Raw genomic sequence first — 20,398 nt, 5'->3', positions numbered from 1 at the left:
GTGATAGCTCCCTGTCATGGCCCACAGGGTTTTCAGTTTTCAGGACTCAGAAGCCCTGCCAATCTCCCTGACTGCATCGCCATCCACTTCCCCTTCTCCCTCCTGGGCTTTGGCCACGCTGGACTTGCTATTCTTCAGGATCCATCTTGTCAATTTCTGCAAGGAAATCGGCTGGGACACTGGCAGGGATTGCACTGAATCTGTGATGGGTTTGGGGAGTACTGCTCTCTTAACAATGTTAGTCCGAGAGCCTCGGATGCCTTTCCGTCTATTTGGCTTCTTTATTTCAACAATGTTCTCTGTTTTCACAGTGTTAAGTTTGCACTTCTTTTATTAAGTTTATTCCTAAGTATTTAATGCTTCTTGCCATTTTTGACCATGATCTAGCTGAAGACCTTTGCATCTGCCTGGATGCTTTTCCCAAACATTTCCACATTTGTTCTTCTTAAAACGCACGTCTATGGCTGGGTGCAGGGGCTCACACTTGTAATCCCAGCACTTTGGGAGGCTGAGGCGAGTGGATCACTTGAGGTCAGGAGTTCAAGACCAGCCTGGCGAACACAGCAAAACCCCACCTCTACTAAAAATTAAAAAATTAGCCAGATGTAGTGGTGCACACCTGTAATCCCAGCTACTCGGGAGGCTGAGGTAGGAGAATCGCTTGAACCTGGGAGGCAGAGGTTGCAATGAGCCAAGATCACACCACTGCACTCCAGCCTGAGCGACACAGTGAGACTCTGTCTCAATTAAAAAAAAAAAAAATGCAAGTCTCTGTTTAACAGTCAGCTCCTCAGACCACGCCTTCCCTGGTCACCCTCAGCCCCTGCTTTATTTCCTTCATATTGTTTAGCATCAACCAAGAGCACAATTATTTTCCTACTTGTTTACTGTCTGTCATCCCTCATTAATGAGCCCAATGAGAGCAGACATTTTGCCTGTCTTGTTCACGGCTACAGCCCTGGCCCCTGACCCCTAGAACAGCAGCTGGCACACAATGAGCACTTACAAATATGAGCAGACTGCAACAACATTAGCAAAAAGCAATTTTTAAAAAAGTCTGTATCAGCGTTTACAGAGACAAAAGGATGCATCAACAGCCCCTAAAAATCAACAGTAACACATTTTCCATGCCATTTTCACTCAGCATTCGTTTTCCTGACATCTCTGTTGATCTCTGTTGATCTAGTTCGCTGAATTTCACTGATGTATATATGTAAAAATTGTTCTGTGGTTGAGTTATCCCAGTCTGAGGGGTCCAGCTGGGTTCCTGTCACTGTTTCACCCACAAAGGGCATTGCAGCAGGTACAAGAGTGGCTGTAGTACAGCAAGGTCACAGGGTAGGGCCCGTCTTCAACCTGATACTGTCAGACCACTCTCCAAGGAGATCAACCAGTTTACACTTCCCCAGCAATGAAGGAGCCTGCTCCATTCCATGAGATTTGTGCCGACACTTGATTTCCTAAGGCATATTAATTTGGTCCAAAAAGACAGATGTGAAATGATATCTCTATTATTTTAAATTGTATCTCCGTGAAACAGAGCATCTTTCCATTTTTTTAACCAGCCATTTAGGCCCATTCTTAAGTGAACTGCCTGAATCCTCTGGTAATTTACTAATAGGGTGTTAGTCTACTTCTTATTGATGTTTAGAAATTCCTTTTGTGTTTCAGGTACTAACCCTTTAACAGTTTTATGTTACATATAATTAATCCAAGTCTGGGTTTTCTTTAATATGGTTTATGGTATCTTTTGCCATATGAAAGGTTCTTCAGAAGCCGGGCACAGTGGCTCATGCCTGTAATCCCAGCACTTTGGGAGGCTGAGGCAAGCGGATCACGAGGTCAGGACTTCAAGACCAGCCTGGCCAATATGGTGAAACCCCGTCTCTACTAAAAATACAAAAAGTAGCTGGGCATGGTGGCGTGTGCCTGTAGTCCCAGCTACTCAGGAGGCTGAGGCAGGAGAATCACTTGAAGCCAGAAGGCGGAGGTTGCAGCGAGCTGAGATCGCACCACTGCACTTCAGCCTGGGCGACAGAGCAGGACTCTGTTTCAAAAAAAAAAGAAAAAGAAAAAGAAAGGTTCTTGATATTTTTAATGGTATTATTAATAAATAATTCACATAGCATATAATTCACCCATTTAAAATATACAATTCAACGATTTTTGGTATATTCACCGAATTGAAGAACAATCTCCACAAGCAATTTTCAAATGTTTTCACTGCCCTATAAAGAAAGTCCAACATATAACAGATACATAAAAAAGAAATTAAAACATACCACCAGAGAAAAATTACCTTCACTAAAATGAAGACAGGAAGGAAGGAAAGAAAGAAGAAAAGATCACAAAACAGCCAAAAACAACAAAATGGCAGGAGTAAATCCTTACTTATCAGTAACAACACTGAATGTAAATGGACTAAACTCTCCAGTCAAAAGACACAGTGGCTGAATAAATAAAAAAGCCAGACCCAACAATGTGTTGCCTACAAGAAACACACCTCACCTATAAAGACACACATCAAATGAAAATAAAGAAATAGCTGGGCATGGTGGCTCACACCTGTAATCTCAGCATTTTGGGAGGCTGAGGCAGGCAGATCACCTGAGGTCAGGAGTTTCAGACCAGCCTCACCAACATGGAGAAACCCCGACTCTACTAAAAATACAAAAAAATTAGCCAGGTGTGGTGGCACATGCCTGTCTGTAATCCCAGTTACTTGGGAGGCTGAGGCAGGAGGATCACTTGAACATGGGAGGCAGAGGTTGTGGTGAGCCGAGGTCACGCCACTGCACTCCAGCCTGGGCAACAAGAGCAAAACTCCATCTCAAAAAAAGAAAATAAAGAAATGGAAAAAGATATTCCATGCAAATGGAAACCAAAAAAGAGCAGAGCAGAAGCAGCTATACTTAATCAGACTAAATAGATTTCAAGACAAAAACTATAAAAAGAGACAAAGAAGGTCAAAGGGTCAATTCAGCAAGATGATGTAACAATTATAAATATATATGCACCCAACACTGGAGCACTGAGATATACAAAGCAAATATTAGAACTAAAGGGAAAGACAGACCCCAATACAATCATAGCTGGAGACTTCAACACTCTACTTTTAGCATTGGACAGATCATCCAGACGGAAAACCAACAAAGAAATGATTTAATCTGCACTATAGACCAAATGGACCTAACAGATCACATGAATCATTCCCAAAAATACTCCATATGTTAGGCCACAGAACAAGTCTTAAAACATTCAAAAAATATGAAATTATATCAAGTATCTTTCAAGTATCTTCTCTGACCACAATGGAATACAACTAGAAATCAATTACAAGAGAAATTCTGGAAACTACACAAACACATGGAAATTAAATAATATGCTCCTGGATGGCCAGTGGGTCAATGAAGAAATTAAGAAGGAAATTCGAAAGTATCTTGAAACAAATGAAATGAAAACACAAAATACCAAAACCTATGTGATCCAGTGAAAGCAGTACTAAGAGGAAAGTAGAAAACATCAAAGAAGCAACCTAATAACACATCTTAAGGAATGAGAAAAGCAACAGCAAACCAAACACAAAATTAGTAGAAAAGAAATAATAAAGCTCACAGCAGAAATAAATGAATTTGAAACAAAAAAATACAAAAGATCAATGAAAACAAAGAGTTGGTGTTTTGAACCAGATGAACTCAGAAAAAAGAGAGACAAGATTCAAATAAATAGTATCAGATACGAAAAAGGAGACACTAAAACAACATTACAGGAATTCAAAGGATCATTCCAGGCTACTAGGAGCAACTTCATACCGGCTAGGAAACCTAGAAGAAATGGATGAATTCCTATACACACAACCTACCAAGACCTGATGGCTTCACTGCTGAATTCTACCAAACACTAAAAGAAGAATACCAATCCTACACAAACTATCTCAAAAAGCAGAGGAAAAGGGAGTACTTCCAAACTCATTATAGGAGGCCAGTATCACCCTGATATCAAAACCAAAGATACATAAAAAAAAAAAAAAAAGGGAAAACTACAGGCAGATATCCCTGATGAAGATTGTTGTAAATCTCCAAAATATACTGGGCAAACCAAATTCAACAAAACATTAAAAAGATCATTCGTCCTGACCAAGTGGGATTTATCCCTTGGAAGCAAGGATGGTTCAACATATGCAAATAAATCAGAGATACATCATATCAGCAGAATAAAGGACAAAAACCACACGATGAATTCAACTGATGCTGAAAAAGCATTTGATAAAATTAAACATCTCTTCATGATACTAAACCCTCAAAAACCTGGGCTTAGAAGGAACATACCTCACACAATAAAAGCCATATACAACAGGACCACAACTAGTAACATACTGAATGGGGAAAAACTGAAAATGTTTCCTCTAAGATCTGGAACACGAAAAGGATGCCCACTTTCACCACTGTAATTCAACAGAGCACCAGAAGTCCTAGCTAGAGCAATCAGACAAGAAATAAAGGGCGTCCAAACTGGAAAGGAAGAAGGTAAATTATCCTTGTTTGCAGATGGTATGATCTTATATTTGGAAAAAACCTAAATACTCCATCAAAAAACTGGAACTGATAGACCAATTTTCAGTAAAGCTGCAGAATACAAAAATCAACCTATAAAAATTAGTAGCATTTCTATGTGCCAATAGAGAGCAATCTAAAAAAGAAATCAAGAGGTCAGCCATGATGGCTCATGCCTGTAATCCCAGTACTTTGGAAGGCTGAGGCAGGTGGATTGTTTGAGGCCAGGAGTTTGAGACCAGCCTGGCCAACATGGTGAAATCCCATCTCTACTAAAAAAAAAATAAAAATTAGCTGGGCATGATGGTGTGCATCTATAATCCCAGTTACTCGTGAGGCTGAGGCATGAGAATCCCTTGAATCTGGGAAGTAGAGGTTGCAGCGAGCCAACATCGTGCCACTGTACTCCAGCCTGGACAACAGAGTAAGACTCCATTTCAAAAAAAAGCATAAAAACTACTTACATAGTACTTGTATTACATTAGGTGGTGTAAGTAATCTAAGAGATGATTTAAAGTAAATGGGGGCCAGACGTGGTGGCTCACGCCTGTAATCCCAACGCTTTGGGAGGCCAAGGTGGGTGGATTACCTGAGGTCAGGAGTTTGAGGCTAGCTTGGCCAACATGGTGAAACCCCATCTCTACTAAAAACACAAACGTCAGCCAGGTGTGGTGGCATGCACCTGTAATCCCAGCTACTTGGGAGGCTGAGGCAGCAGAGCTGCTGGAACCCGGGAGGCAGAGGTTGCAGTGAGTTGAGATCGCGCCACTGCACTCCAGCCTGGGTGACAGAGCAAGACTCCATCTCAAAAATAATAATAACAATAATAATATAGAAACAAGACTAGTTAGGTTTAGATTAATAGGATTCATAAATAAAAATGTCAACAGTAAATCAGAGTTCAATTTACTGAGCTAGAACAAAAACTTAATTTTTTTTGGTTTTTTTTTTTTGGCCACAAGAGTCTCACTCTGTTGCCTAGGCTAGAGTGCAGGGGCACAATCTCAGCTCACTGCAACCTCCGCCTCCTGGGTTCAAGTGATTCTCCTGCCTCAGCCTCCTGAGTAGCTGAGATTACAGGCGCATGCCACCACGCCTGGCTAATTTATTTATTTTTCTTAGTAGAGACAGGGTTTCACCATGTTGACCAGACTTGTCTTGAACTCCTGTCCTCAAGAGATATGCCCGCCTTGGCCTCCCAAAGTGTTGGGATTGTAGGTGTGAACCACTACACCTGGCCCAAAACCTAACCTTATATAAAAATGAATAGGAACCATTTACCTCTTGGAACTACAATTATGAAACGTTCAGAAAAACAGTAGAAAAATCTGAATCAGAATTCACTTCAAGGAAAACTAATAGTCATTAAAAGCACATTACACCAGAATTTAAACAGTTATATCAACACAGATACCCACAAAATGGCAAATATTGTCAAATTAAGCCAATTTAATTTAGGGAAACTTCCAGCACAAGCAATTATAGCGACAATTATAGTCACTAAAAAAGCGAAAGAATGGGTCGGGCGCAGTGGCTCACGCCTGTAATCCCAACACTTTGGAAGGCCAAAGTGGGTGCATCACCTGAGGTCAGGAGTTTGAGACCAGCCTGACCAACATGGTGAAACCCCGTTTCTACTAAAAATACAAAAATTAGCTGAACATGGTGCCGTGCACCTGTAATCCCAGCTACTCAGGAGTCTGAGACAGCAGAATCACTTGAACCCAGGAGGCAGAGGTTGCAGTGAGCTGACTTCGTGCCACTGCACTCCAGCCTGGGCAACAAGAGCAAAACTCCACCTCAAAATAACAATAATAATAATAATAATAATAATAATAATAATAGAAGAATGTTTGAATAAAACTATTAAGATTCCAAACATTTTACAAACATAAAATTCCCTTCTACCATTCACAAGTGTTTTCAAATAGGAAATCAATGAAGACTAAATAAATGTATTCCTTCTGCAAAGAGTTACAAGAAAGTTTCTGTGAGCGTCACAGTGGCAAATGTTAGTTTTAATTAATGAATAAATTAAGTTCTGTTTAGGAAAAAAAAACAGAGATAAAAGAAAGCACACTATCTGACCCCTCCCCCTAAATTCATTCCAACTCCAATTAGGGCGTCCTGGTATTGACCAAGATAAAGAAAGAAATGACCACGACTGGGAAGCTGCCTCGCTGAAAAGTCCAGGGATTTAGGGTACACAGAACACGTCCAAAAGGCAATTTCACAAGCACGTGAGAACACGTGATGAAAATCTATCAGCACAGTACCTTAGATCTCTGAGACTAACACAATGAAGATGCTAAACATCAGATGGCACTTTAAGCAAGCAAAATGCAATACCAAGACTATCCCACAGGTATCTCTAGCAACCCACAAGTTACAAATAACACAAGTTCCTTAAAAAGGGGCGCGGAAAGGGCTGTGTTATAAACTTTCTGGAGACCAACTTGACCATACATATCAACAGTGTTAAAATCTGGCATATTTTATCTCCAACATTCTACTTCTAAGAACTAAAACTAAGGAAACACCCATTGCTCCAAAGATTTAACTACTCAGAGTTATTTTTGGAGTGTTTGCAATTGTTAAAAAATGGAAAACTACATATCCAACAATAGCAGGGCACAACTGAATAAAGTAGGATTTCTCTCCAGTATTGTACCTATCAAAAACACAAGATCTGGGCATGGTGGCACACGCCTGTAGTCCCAGCTACATGGGGGGCTGAGGCAGGAGGATGGCTTGAATCTGGGAGTTTGAGGCTGCAATGAGCTATGATTACGCCACTGCACTCTAGCCTGAGCAACAGAGTGAGATCCTATCCCCCCAACCACCAAAACAAAGCGGGGGCTAGGCACAGTGGCTCACGCCTATAATCGCAGCACTTTGGGAGGTCGAGGCAAGCAGATCACCTGAGGTCAGGAGTTTGAGACCAGCCAGGGCAACTTGTAAAACCTTGTCTCTACTAAAAACACAAAAAATTAGCCAGGTGTGATGGCACGTGGTTGTAGTCCCAGCTACTCAGGAGGCTGAGGCACGAATTGCTCGAACCTGGGAGGTTGCAGTGGGCGGAGATCGTGCCACTACACTCCAGCCTGGGTGACAGAGTGAGACTCTGTCTCAAAACAAACAAACAAACACCCACAGAATCTAAAATATCACATACAGCTGCCATAAAAAAGAAAAAACTCGGCCAGGCGTGGTGGCTCATGCCTGTAATCCTAGGACTTTGGGAGGCTGAGGTGGGTGGATTGCCTGAGCTCAGGAGTTCGAGACCAGTCTGGGCAACACAGTGAATTCCTGTCTCTACTAAAACTACAAAAAATGACCCGGGAGTGGTGGCATGCACCTGTAATCCCAGCTATAGGGAGGCTGAGACAGGAGAATTGCTTGAACCCAGAAGGCGGAGGATGCAGTGAGTCATGATTGCATCACTGCACTCCAGCCTGGGTGTCAGAGCAAGACTGCATCTCAAAAACAAAAAGTTCTCAGGGAAAACTGTGCTCTGCACAATCCTCCATCTGGCGAGGTGAGGAGATAAGAACAGGGATGGAGAAACTGAGGCAACAGGTAAACAACAGATGGCGTTTACATAAGCAAAAGGCAATACCAAGGTTACCCTAATATCTCAGTCAACACAGTTTGCAAAAGAACACAGTTCCTTACAGGTAGCCAGGAAAAGGCTGTGTTACAAACTTTCAAAATACTACTGGTTCAGGTGAAAGGGACAGAGGTGGAGGAGGAGATGCTGACTTTTTATTACATGAGTTAACAAAAACACAGTTAATTGGGTCGGTGCAAAAGGAATCGTGGTTTTCGCCAATATGTAATGGCAAAAACCACAATTACTTTTGTACCAACCTAATATAAGGGGAGCAAAGGAGCTAGTAAAGGAGGAAGGCCGGCCGGGCACGGTGGCTCACACCTGCAATCCCAGCACTTTGGGAGGCCGAGGCGGGTGGTCACGAGGTCAGGAGATCGAGACCATCCATCCTGGCTAACACGGTGAAACCCCGTCTCTACTAAAAATACAAAAAATTAGCTGGGCGTGGTGGCGGGCGCCTGTAGTCCCAGATACTTGGGAGACTGAGGCAGGAGAATGGCGTGAACCCAGGAGGTGGAGCTTGCAGTGAGCCAAGATAGCACCACTGCACTCCAGCCTGGGTGACAGAGCGAGACTCCGTCTCAAAAAATAAAAAAAATAAAAAAAAAAGAGGAAGGCCTCCCGGTTGGGCACAATAACTCACACCTATAATCCCAGCACTGTGGGAGGCTGAGGTAGAATGATTGTTTGAGGCCAGGAGTTCGAGACCAGCCTGGCCAACACAACAAGACCTTATCTCTACAAAAAATAATTTTTTAATAAATTAGCTAGGCATGGTGGTATACATCAATGGCCCAGCTACTTGGGAGTCTGAGGTGGGAGGACTGCCTCAGCCCAGGAGGTCAAAGCTATAGTGAGCTAGGATCATGCCACTGCACTCCAACCTGGTTAACACAGTGATTAAAAACAAACAAACAAAAAAAATGTAACTTTGCAACTTAATAACGTTTTATCAGAAAAAAAGTAAGTTAACATTCATTATGCCACAGACACAGGAAACCTTTCAGTCTCTCCCTCTCCAAAGCCCGCATATGTACGCCACACGGCTACTTGTCCAAGTTTTAAACTAGCTTTACTATAGTTTCAAAAACGTTCTCTTTTTTTGAGATGTTGTCTCGCGTTGTCACCCAGGCTGGCATGCAGCAGTGTGATCTCTGCTCAACCTCTGCCTCCCGGGTTCAAGTGATTCTCCTACCTCAGCCTCCCAAATAGCTGAGACTACAGGCGCATGTCACCACGTCCGGCTAATTCTGATATTTTTAGTAGAGACGGGGTTTCACCATGTTGGCCAGGCTGGTCTCAAACTCCTGACTTCAAGTGATCTACCCGCCTCAGCCTCCCAAAGTGCTGGGATTCTAAGTGCAAGCCACCATACCAGGCCCACCATTCATCTTAAATGAGATTTTCTACCTTAGGTTAAATGGGAAGTTTCTGAAAGGTGAGAAAGAGAGGATGGGCAAGCCCACTCTCTACGCCGACCAAAAGAAATACATTGGACTTGTGCTAAGAGAGAATGACAGAAACTCACCTTCACGTAGCAGAAAGTAGCATTTCTCAAATATCCTGTGATATCTGAGACCCTCGAAGAGCTTTAAGGCTGGGGTTACAAACCCTGAGCCTAGAAAGCAACAGTCATTGACGCGATGCCAGATTATCCAACACTTAGAGTTAAAGACACTTATTGGTATCAAAGACACCCTGTGCAAGCTCCAGCACCTAGTTGCCCCGAGCACTGCGCAGAAACCACCTTCCTGCCCCACCGCAAAGCAGTGCAGGCAGAATGAACCTTCAGAGAGACAAGTGAGAAGCAATGAAGACACAGGAGAACTTCAAGGTCTCCAGTAATCTCTGGGCTGCCAAGTCCAAAGCCGGAGCTACAGTCCCTAACTCATGTTGCTGCAGCAGCATCTGACACAGAAGTGGGGTGGATCCTCTCCCAGCTTCCACTCCTGGTTTTCCTAACATTCATCTGGCCACCCCTTCCTTTTCAGGCTCCTTCAAAAGCTGGTGTTCCCAAGTTCCAGCTGGGGCCTCTGCTCAAGGGGGACACACTCATTCATGCCTTAACCCCATTTTATGTATCCACTCACCTCCAGATCCAAACACTCACCGACTAGAGCTCTCTCCTTAGATGACCCAAAGGCCAACGAGGCCAAAACTTATCCCAAGGCAACAAATTGGCTCCTCCCCATAAGGAAAAACACGATGATTTACCTAGTAATCCCTGCCAGTCATTCTTTTTTTTTGAGATAGGGTCCTGCCATTCTTTCTTTCTTTTTTTTTTTTTTTTTGAGACAGGGTCTGGCTCTGGTGCCCAGGCTGGAGTGCAGTGGTATGAGCATGGCAGCCACCTTGACTTCCCAGGCACAAGTGATCCTCCCACCTCAGCCTCCCAAGTAGCTGGGACTACAAGCACATGCTACCACTCTCGGTTAATTTTTGTATTTTTTGTAGAGAGAGGATTTTGCCACAATGCCCAGGCTGGTCTCAAACTCCTGCGCTCAAGCGATCCTCCTGCATCAGCCTCCCAAAGGCTGGGATTACAGATATGAGCCACTGCGCCCAGCTCCTGCCAGTCATCCTTGATACTCTGACTCTCCTACAACCAGTTACCAAGTCCTATCATTTCCACATTTTAAGTGTCTTCTCAAAGGCAGCTCTCACTCCATCCCCACTGACACTGCCTCCCTCAGCCAAGTTAAACTGTTGTCTGAGTGGGGTGCTCGCAGCTGTAATTCCAGCACTTTGGGAGGCCAAGGCGGGTGGATCACCTGAGGACAGGAGTTAGAGAGCATCCTGGCCAACATGGTGAAACCCTGTCTCTACTAAAAATGCAAAAATTAGCTGGGCGCGGTGGGGAACGCCTATGATCCCAGCTACTCAGGAGGCTGAGACAGGAGAATCACTTGAACCTGGGAGGCAGAAGATCGAGCCACTGAACTCCAGCCTGGGCACCAGAGCGAGACTCTGTCTCAAAAAATAAATAAATAAATACATAAACAAAAATTTGTCTCTCATTTCCATGATATTGTTTCTGCATCCCTCCTACCTTGGACAGTGCCTGACACCGAGAAGGTGCTTAACAATAATAATGTCTACCATCATTGCCTACTTTTTGAGAGAGGCACCGCTCTAAGAGTTTTGCACCTATTACGCATGATCCCTAAAACAATTCTGATCCCTAAAACATTTTACAGATGGGGAAATTAAGGCATATAGAAGTCAGTTAATGTGTCCATGATCACACGGGAAGTGAACCTGGATTCAAATCCAGTTGGCCTTCAGAGCCCATGCATTAACCATTAAGTTCTACTTCGGTCCAATAAATGATACAGGTTTGCAAAAAGAAGTCAATCTGGCAGGGCACAGTGGCTCATGCCTGTAATTCTAGCACTCTGGGAGGCTGAGGCCAGCCGACCACTTGAGCCCAGGAGTTCGAGACCAGCCTGGGAAACACAAGAAGACCCCGGGTCTACAAAGAATACAAAATTTAGCTGGGTGGGGTAGTGCACACCTGTAGTCCCAGCTACTTGAGAGGATGATGTGTAGGGATCACCTGAACCCAGAAGTTTGAGGCTGCAGTGAGCTGTGACGGCGCCACTGCACTCTAGCCTGGGAGACAGAGTTAAACCCTATCTCAAAAAATGAAAATAAAAAGGAAAAAAACATTTCTTTTTGAAGAGTCAATCCCATCAAATGAGATAAAGGCAGAAAAGCATCCATATAATTTTGCAATCAAGACATCAATAGTGATGTAAGCAAAACCCCTTTCACTAGGGTGACAGAGGTAAAAACCAGGTGACATGGATGAAGCAGTGAGAAGAGAGCATTCCTAACAGCTAACACTTAACCAACACGCCATTCCCAGGCACGTGTAAAGCGCTTCACATAACATATTTTTTAATCTTTGCAACACTGCTAGGTAGATACTACTATTCCCACTTTACAGATGAGAAAACTGAAGCAAATGAGCTTCAGTAATTTGTACTAGGTCACACTGCAAATAAATGGCAGAAATGGATTCTGACTTAATTCATCTGACCCCAAAAGCCATGCCATCAATCACAATGCCAAGGTTGATAAGACAGTTTCAAGTCAAATACCAAAGTAAGGGGGAAAAAACCCAATCTCACATACCATAGATATACTAAATGTATTTTAGTCATTGACTTTAACAAAGGCACAATTAAGAGATCAACATTTTTGAAGTTTAAAATGTTTAACTCTTTTTTTTTTTTTTAAGACTGAGTTTCAATCTCATCACCCAGGCTAGAGTGCAATGGCGCAATCTCGGCTTACTGCAACCTCTGCTTCCTGGGTTCAAGTGATTCTCCTGCTTCAACCTCCTGAGTAGCTGGGATTACAGGCGCCCGCCACCACGCCCAGCTAATTTTTCTATTTTTAGTAGAGACAGGGTTTCACCATGTTGGCCAGGCTGGTCTTGAACTCCTGACCTCAGATGATCTGCCTGCCTCGGCTTCCCAAAGTGCTGGGATTACAGGCGTGAGCTACTGGGCTCGGCCTATTTTCCTTTTTTTTTTTTTTTTTTTTTTTTTTTTTTTTTTTTAGGCGGAGTCTCACTCTGTCGCCCAGGCTAGAGTGCAGTGGCGCTATCTCGGCTCCCGGGTTCAAGCGATTCTCCTGCCTCAGCCTCCCGAGTAGCTGGGACTACAGGCGCCCGCCACCACGCCCGGCTACTTTTTTTTTTTTTTAATAGAGACGGGGTTTCACCATGTTAGCCAGGATGGTCTCGATCTCCTGACCTAGTGATCCGCCCGCCTCGGCCTCCCAAAGTGCTGCGATTATAGGCGTGAGCCACCGCGCCCGGCTCATTTCTTTAGCAGGGTAACTCCCATCTCAGCACTCATTCATCAGTTAAAAGTATGAAGCAAAGACTAGCACCGTCTTCTGCCAATAGTGTCTTGTTTCTTCATGTGATACAATTCAGAGTGCAGAACAGACTTTCACAATAACTCACATTTAAAAGGAACCAAAGAGAGACTGCTCGCGGTGGTTCACGCCTGTAATCCCAACACTTTGGGAGGCCAAGGTCGGAGGATCGCTTGAGCACAGGAGTTCAAGACCAGCCTGGACAACACAGTGAGACCCTGTCCCTTAAAAAAAAAAACCCAAATTAAAAAAAATTAGCTGGGCATGGTTTCACCTATAGTCCCAGCTAATTGGGAGGGCAAGGCAGGATGATCAGTTGAGTCTAAGAGTTCAAGGCTACTGTGAGCCATGGTCACACCACTGCACTCCAGCCTCGGTAACAGGGAGAGACCCTGTCTCAAAAAAAAAAAAAAAAGATCAAATGAGAAATTACAAGCGAAAGCATAGTTTTAGTTGCTAAACGTGTAGTTTAGGCAACATCAGTAGTCTCATAAAGACAAAAGGAAAAGAACGTAGGCTGATATAATTACATGTCTGGAACCAGACTTACTTCCAAAACTCAGACTTTCCATGTATTTCTCCTCACTTACAGTTAATGAATGCATCATTCCATTTTCAAAATCATGATACAAAACCATGGTAACATTCGACATTCCCCCCGCTTCTTAAAAAAATTCACTACAGTCTCAAGATGGAAAATAATTTATCTTTGTTCTTTAGTTTTTTAAATAATTGCCGACCATCTTAAACACCAAAATTAAAAGTACTCCCATATTAAAATTTAATAATGTGGGGCTTAATCGATTTTTAAGAAAACAAGTCATGAGGGATGCCAAGATCAAATAAAAGCTAAAGGTTCAATAGGAAACCTTGCTGTAACCAAACTCAGTGTGTAAGACTGCGACATGTTTGAAAAACAGCACTTGCAACCAAACAGCACAAAAGTCCAAATGGCAGTGCTTCGAAGGCTATGTCATGTACTCCCCAGGATCACATTGAGGTATGTAATCGTACGCAGAAAAAACACTACAGACCTCTTGTCAAATGTATTTGATATGTACATGAGAAAGGTAACTTAAGGATTTCCACGTCCGAAATCAATTTAAATGAAAATTGAGTATGCTAAAACCTCTATCTTTCCTCCTTTCCATTTTTTCTTTTTAAAGAAAAGCCAAGGTTCTTTGTCCATTTTTCCTTCCCTTTTTTTTTTTTTTTGTTTCAGATAGAGTCTTGCTCTGTCGCCCAGACTGGAGTGCAGTGGTACGATCCTGGCTCACCGCAACCTCCGAATCCCAGGTTCAAGTGATTCTCCTGCTTCAGCCTCCTGAGTAGCTGGGATTACAAGCATGCGCCACCATACCCAGCTAATTTTTGTACTCTTAGTAGAGACGGGGTTGCACCATGTTGGCCAGGTTAGTCTCAAACTCTTGACCTCAAGCAATCCACCGGCCTTGGCCTCCCCAAGTGCTAGAATTACAGGCGTGAGCCACCGTGCCTGGCTGCCCATTTTTCAATTGGATTTTTTGTTTTCTTCCTACTGAGTTGTTTGAGCTTTGTATACATTTTGGATATTAACCCCTTTTCAGATGTACAGTTTGCAAGTATCTTCTCCAAATCCCTAGGAATTAAAAAATGGGCAAGGGACATGAACAGATGTTTCTCAAAAGACCAACAAATGGCCAACAAATATAGCTGGCCAACATATTCACAATCACTAGAGAAATGCAAATTAAAACCACAATGATGTATCATCTCACACCTGTCAGAATGACTGTTATCAAAGAAAGACAAATGTTTGTGAGAATGTGGAGCTAAGGGAGCCGTTATGCACTGTGGGAATGTAAATTAGTACAGCCATGATGGAAAACAGTACAGAAATTCCTTTAAAAACTAAAAGTAGGCTGGGCATGGTGGCTCATGTCTGTAATCCTAGCACTTTGGGAGGCTGAGGCAGGTGGATCACGAGGTCAGGAGTTCAAGACCAGCCTGACCAACATGGTGAAACCCTGTCTCTACTAAAAATACAAAAAATTAGCCAGGTGTAGTGGCGTGCACCTGTAATTCAGCTACTCAGAAGGCTGAGGCAGGAGATTGCTTGAACCTGTGCGACAAAGCGAGATTGTCTCCCAAAGAAAAAAAAAAGAAAGAAAGAAAAAACTAGAAATGGAATTACTTTATGATCCAGCAATCCCACTACTGAATATATAACACCCCCAAATTGAAATCAGATTGTCAAAGAGATGTCTGTACCCCCATGTTCACTGCAGCACTATTTGCAACAACATGGACAGACGCAACGAACATTATACTAAGAGAAATAAGCCAGGCACAGAAGCACAACATAGGATTCCACTTTTGTATGGAATCTAAAAGACAATGGAACTCACTGCAGCAGAGAGCAGAACTATGGTTACAGAAGTGGGGGTTGGGGAACAGGGAGATGATGGTCAAAGGGTACAAGGTCCATTAGAGAAAAAGGAACATATTTTTTCTGAGTTATACTGCACAGTGTGGTAAATATAGTTAATACAGTTATTTTGGGGTGGCTCACACCTTTAATCCCAGCACTCTGGGAGGCCAAGACGGGAGGATCACTTGATCCCAGGACTGCGAGACCAGCCTGAGCAACAAAGTGAGACTCTGCCTCTACAAAAAATCAAAAAATTAGCCAGGTGTGGTGGTGCACATCTGTGCTCCCAGCCACTCAGGAGACTGAGGCAGGAGTATCACTTGAGCCCACGAGGAGGAGGGCGCAGTGAGCCATGATCACCCATAGCACTCCCGCCAGGACAAGAGAGCAAGACTCTGTCCCGTAATAATAATAATAATTATTATTATTATTTTTTTTTTAGTAGAGACGGGGTTTCACCGTGTGAGCCAGGATGGTCTCGATCTCCTGACCTCGTGATCCGCCCACCTCGGCCTCCCAAAGTGCTGGGATTACAGGCGTGAGCCACCGCGCCCAGCCATAATTATTTTTTTAAATTAAAAAATAAGGCTGGAGCCGGTGGCTCACGCCTGTAATCCCAGCACTTTGAGAGGCCGAGGCAGGGGGATCACGAGGTCAGGAGTTCAAGACCAGCCTGACCAACATGGCGAAACCCAGTCTCTACTAAAATACAAAAAAATTAGCTGGTTGTGGTGGTGTGTGCCTGTAGTCCCAGCTACTCGGGAGGCTGAGGCAGGAGAATTGTTTGAACCTGGGAGGCAAAGGTTGCAGTGAGCCAAGATCATGCCACTGCACTCCAGCCTGGACAACAGGGCGAGACTCCATCTCAAAAAAATAAATAAATAAAAATAAGGCCAGGTGTGGTGGCTCATGCCTGTAATCCCAGCACTTTGGGAGGCCGAGGCAGGTGGATCACCTGAGGTCAGAAGTTTCAGACCAGCCTGACCAACATGGTGAAATCCTGTCTCTACTAAAAATACAAAAATCAGCCAGGCGTGTTGGCGGGCGCCTATAATCCCAGCTACTCAAGAGGCTGAGGCAAGAGAATCGCTTGAACCCGGAAGGTGGAGGCTGCAGTGAGCTGAGATCATGCCACTGCACTCCAGCCTGGATGACAGAGCAAGACTCCGTCTCAAAAAAAATAATAATAAAATGAAATAAAACAAAGTCTAAGGCTGAGGCCAGTGAGGTCCTGAGATTAGTCATAAAATCTAGAGCAATTACATGGCATCCTGTTTGAATGGCTTCAAAGGTTCTTCAGGACTGGGCAAGAGAAACACACCATTTCTGTGACGTGGACCAGATGTCATTAAAAACCCTCTGGAGAGGACTGAAGAGCTTGCCATTTATCCTTTGGCTGTAGCCAGAGCACAGACCAGACTAGAGTTGTGCTCCTGCAAACTAAACACAGGCACTGAAACAATTCACAGACGTCAAATTTAATTTCCTGATTGTCAATACCAGATAGGAATGACAATCAGCATCTTTTTCATTGTCCTTAATAAAATAAGTTAAGCATTGTTTTATGCCACTGGCCTCTTACAGAACAAGACAAACCCATCAAATGAAAACAATTATTTAGAAACCAAAGGCCAGGCCTGGCGGCTCACACCTGTAATCCCAGCACTTTGGGAGGCTGAGGCGGGTGGATCACTTGAGGTCAAGAGTTTGAGACCAGCCTAGCCAACATGGTGAAACCCTGTCTCCATTAAAAATACAAAAATTAGCCGGGTGTGGCAGTATGCACCTGTAGTCCCAGCTACTTAGGAGGCTGAGGAATCACTTGAACCCAGAAGGTGGAGGTTGCCTCACTGCACTCCAGCCTGGGCAACACAGCAAGACTCCATCTCAAAAAAAACAAAAACAAACAAAACAAACAAAAACCCAGAAATCTACCAGGAGCTGGACTGGATAGCTTATGCTTATCTTTCTTAGAAAAGCATTTAACCCTTAACTAGCTGCCTCTGCCAATATTTCTAGGCACTGACTGCCCACCTACCCAGCCTGGGTGCTTGTCCACCAACTGGCCCTAGTTTTTTCATTTCCCAGCTAATTCTGAATGGCCCAAATCCTCCCGATCTTTCTAGGTCCACCTCAAAAGTTACTTCATGAGTTTTGGGCCAAGCAAGGTGGCTCACGCCTATAATCCCAGCACTTTGGGAGGCCAAGGCGGGCGAATCACCTGAGGTCAGGAGTTCAAGACCAGCCTGGCCAACACAGTGAAACCTCGTCTCTACCAAAAATACAAAAAATTAGCCGGGCATGGTGGCGGGCGTCTATAATCCCAGCTACTCAGGTGGCTGAGGCAGACGAATCGCTTGAACCTGAGGGGCAGAGGTTGCAGTGAGCTAACTTCACGCCACTGCACTCCAGCCTGGGCAACAGAGCAAGACTCGGCCTCAAGAAAAAAAAAAAAGTTTCTGATCCTAACCATAACAAAATCCCTAACATTTGGTATACCACTATGGCAATTCAGTCCTGCCACATTTTCTAGCCTATTGCTTCCTCTAAGTACATTCCTTGCAGGCAGAAACTATTACTATATTTGCACTTAGGCCAGGTGCGGTGGTTCAAGCCTGTAATCCCAGCACTTTGGGAGGCAGAGGTGGATGGATCACCTGAGGTCAGGAGTTCAAGACCAGCCTTTTTAGTAGAAACATGGTGAAACCTTGTCTCTACTAAAAATACAAAAACTAGCTGGGCATGGTGGCAGGCGCCTGTAATCCCAGCTACTAGGAAGGCTGAGGCAGGAGAATTGCTTGGACCTGGGAGGCGGAGGTTGCAGTGAGCAGAGATTGCACCACTGCACTCCAGCCTGGGCGAAAAGAGCAAGACTCTGTCTCTCTCTCTCTCTCTATATATATGTATATATATATAGCACTTAGCTCCACCTTTCCTTCTTGCACCAGATGCATCTAGAGCCTAAACAGAGAAGGTGCCTGTCAACCAGCGTTTGGTGATTTCAGTATTGAGACTTCGGTGCTAGCAGTGATTCCAGTCCACCTGATTCAGGCCACAGGAATTCTCCCAGAATCTTCACTACAAGTTGAAACTCTGCATCCTTACTCTTAAGAGAGTAAATGCTCTTGGGGTCAATGTACACGTAAGTATAACTGAGGTGCGCGACAGGTCTACTTCCTGTCAGAACCGCTAGATGAAAAGAGGAAGTAGGTGGACACCCTTATCGGTCAAGCGTTGATGGAACATTCATCTACAAATGAGATACACATGCTCAGACCCTATGCTGACCCAAGCTGACGGTGCTATCGAGACAAACCACTTTATCACATATTCATCACCAGCCTCGGAGTTTTTCTTCCCACTATCTCCCATAGCGGCTCACCTTTGAGGCAAGAAAGGAGCAGTTCAGGGGGAAGCCACAATCCTTACACAGCAGGCTTCAAAGAAGCTCACCATTCATCAGCCAGTGAGGGCTGTCCTCTGCTAGTTGAGAACCAAACTCAGACATTAGATTCTTCCACAAAGGCCTCCTCACCAGCTGTCCAATGGGTACGGCGTTCACACGACTCAAAACAGCACCACAGGCCTGGTTTTATTACTGATGGTCCCCATCACAGGAACTGAAACTACATGCCTCTAGATTACCTTGCGATCACTCCTCATTTTATTAAAAACATGAATAAAGAATCCACCCCATTCTGGATATTTACCAAGCTTGACACAGGGAACACCACCATGCCATTTAACTTTTTGCACATACGTGACTCTCTCCCTCCCACCTTTCTGAGATGTGTTTCACTGGCAAACGGAGAAGAAATACAAACACTCCCCCAAAGTCGAAAAATGGCAAACGACCAAAATGTTTCCCGTGCCAAATTCGAATTATCCAGGCCTCGGCTCCCGACGTGGGAAGTCCCGCCATCTCCAAGGCCGGCAGGGAACCCTGGCTCGGGGAACGCGGCTGGGCCAACCCCAGTGTGGGGGTACCAGGCCGAGGTCGGCCGATGCTGGGCGACCCCCGCCAGCAACTGGGTCGGGGGCCGCATCCCGAGAAGCGGGGAAAGAAGCCGGCGGGGAAAGAAGCCGGCGGGGAAAGAAGCCGGCGGAGAAGCCGCTCCCGACCAGCACGACCCCCGCTCCCGGCCCCGCGGGCAGCCCCGACTGGGTACGACCCCCGCCCGCCCTCCAGCCCCGGCTTACCCCGCCCCGGCGGGCAGCTGCGCGCCCCGGGCCCAGCCGGGCCAGCTGCTCGGCGGACGCCCGCGGCCGCGCTGGGCTCACTCGTGGCGGCGCGTGGCGGGCCCGGGGCCGCTCGGCACCATCTTCTCCGCCGCGCCGGGGACAGCGTCCGGCTCCGCAGGGCCGACGCGAGGACCAGACGCCAACCGGGCTCCCGCCGCCGCCTCAGCTCGGGCTCCAACAGCCGCGGTTTCCGGGTGAAAAAAAAAAAAACACACACGCCACCTCCAACGCCGCCGTGACCTCCGACCCCGGGCGTCCGACGGCGGCGCGGCCGGGACAAGCTTCGTCAGAAGCAGGAGGCGGAGACCAAGCTTCTGGGATGGGTCGCGTGCATGCGGACGTGCGTGGAGTGCGTGATGGACGTTTATGGGGCTGTGTGCGGGTCTGGTGTTGTGCGCGTGCGTGTGTACGTAGTGCGTATATGTGGCTCGTAGTCAGTGTGCATCGTGTACAACGGTGTGTGCGGTGCATGTGCGTATGTGTGCGCGTGTGTGGTGTGTGATGGGTGTGAGTGTGGGTGTGTGCATGCGTAGATGTGTAGGGAGTGCGCACACGTTAGTGTGTGCATGCTCATGTGTGTGCTGTGCGTGTGTCTGTTGATGTGCTTGTATATTAATCACTGCTGAGAAACATATAATTTTGGACCAGGAGCGGTGGCTCACGCCTGTAATCCCAGCACTTTGGGAGGCC

General features: G+C 45.1%; 1 protein-coding gene across 1 annotated transcript in view; it reads right to left on the bottom strand.

The window, feature by feature from the left end:
* The window catches only part of LOC105466333 (transmembrane protein 248), a 37,770-nt gene extending 17,878 nt beyond the window's left edge, over positions 1 to 19,892 (bottom strand). Inside the window, exon 1 of the mRNA XM_011715314.3 lies at positions 19,667 to 19,892. The gene's annotated coding sequence lies outside the window, so the exon portion shown is untranslated. The remainder of the gene's footprint in view (positions 1 to 19,666) is intronic.
* Positions 19,893 to 20,398: the final 506 nt, after the last annotated feature.

Source organism: Macaca nemestrina, chromosome 4 (genome assembly GCF_043159975.1).
Source record: "Macaca nemestrina isolate mMacNem1 chromosome 4, mMacNem.hap1, whole genome shotgun sequence".
Taxonomy (NCBI): domain Eukaryota; kingdom Metazoa; phylum Chordata; class Mammalia; order Primates; family Cercopithecidae; genus Macaca; species Macaca nemestrina.
This window is presented reverse-complemented; position numbering and strand designations above follow the sequence as displayed.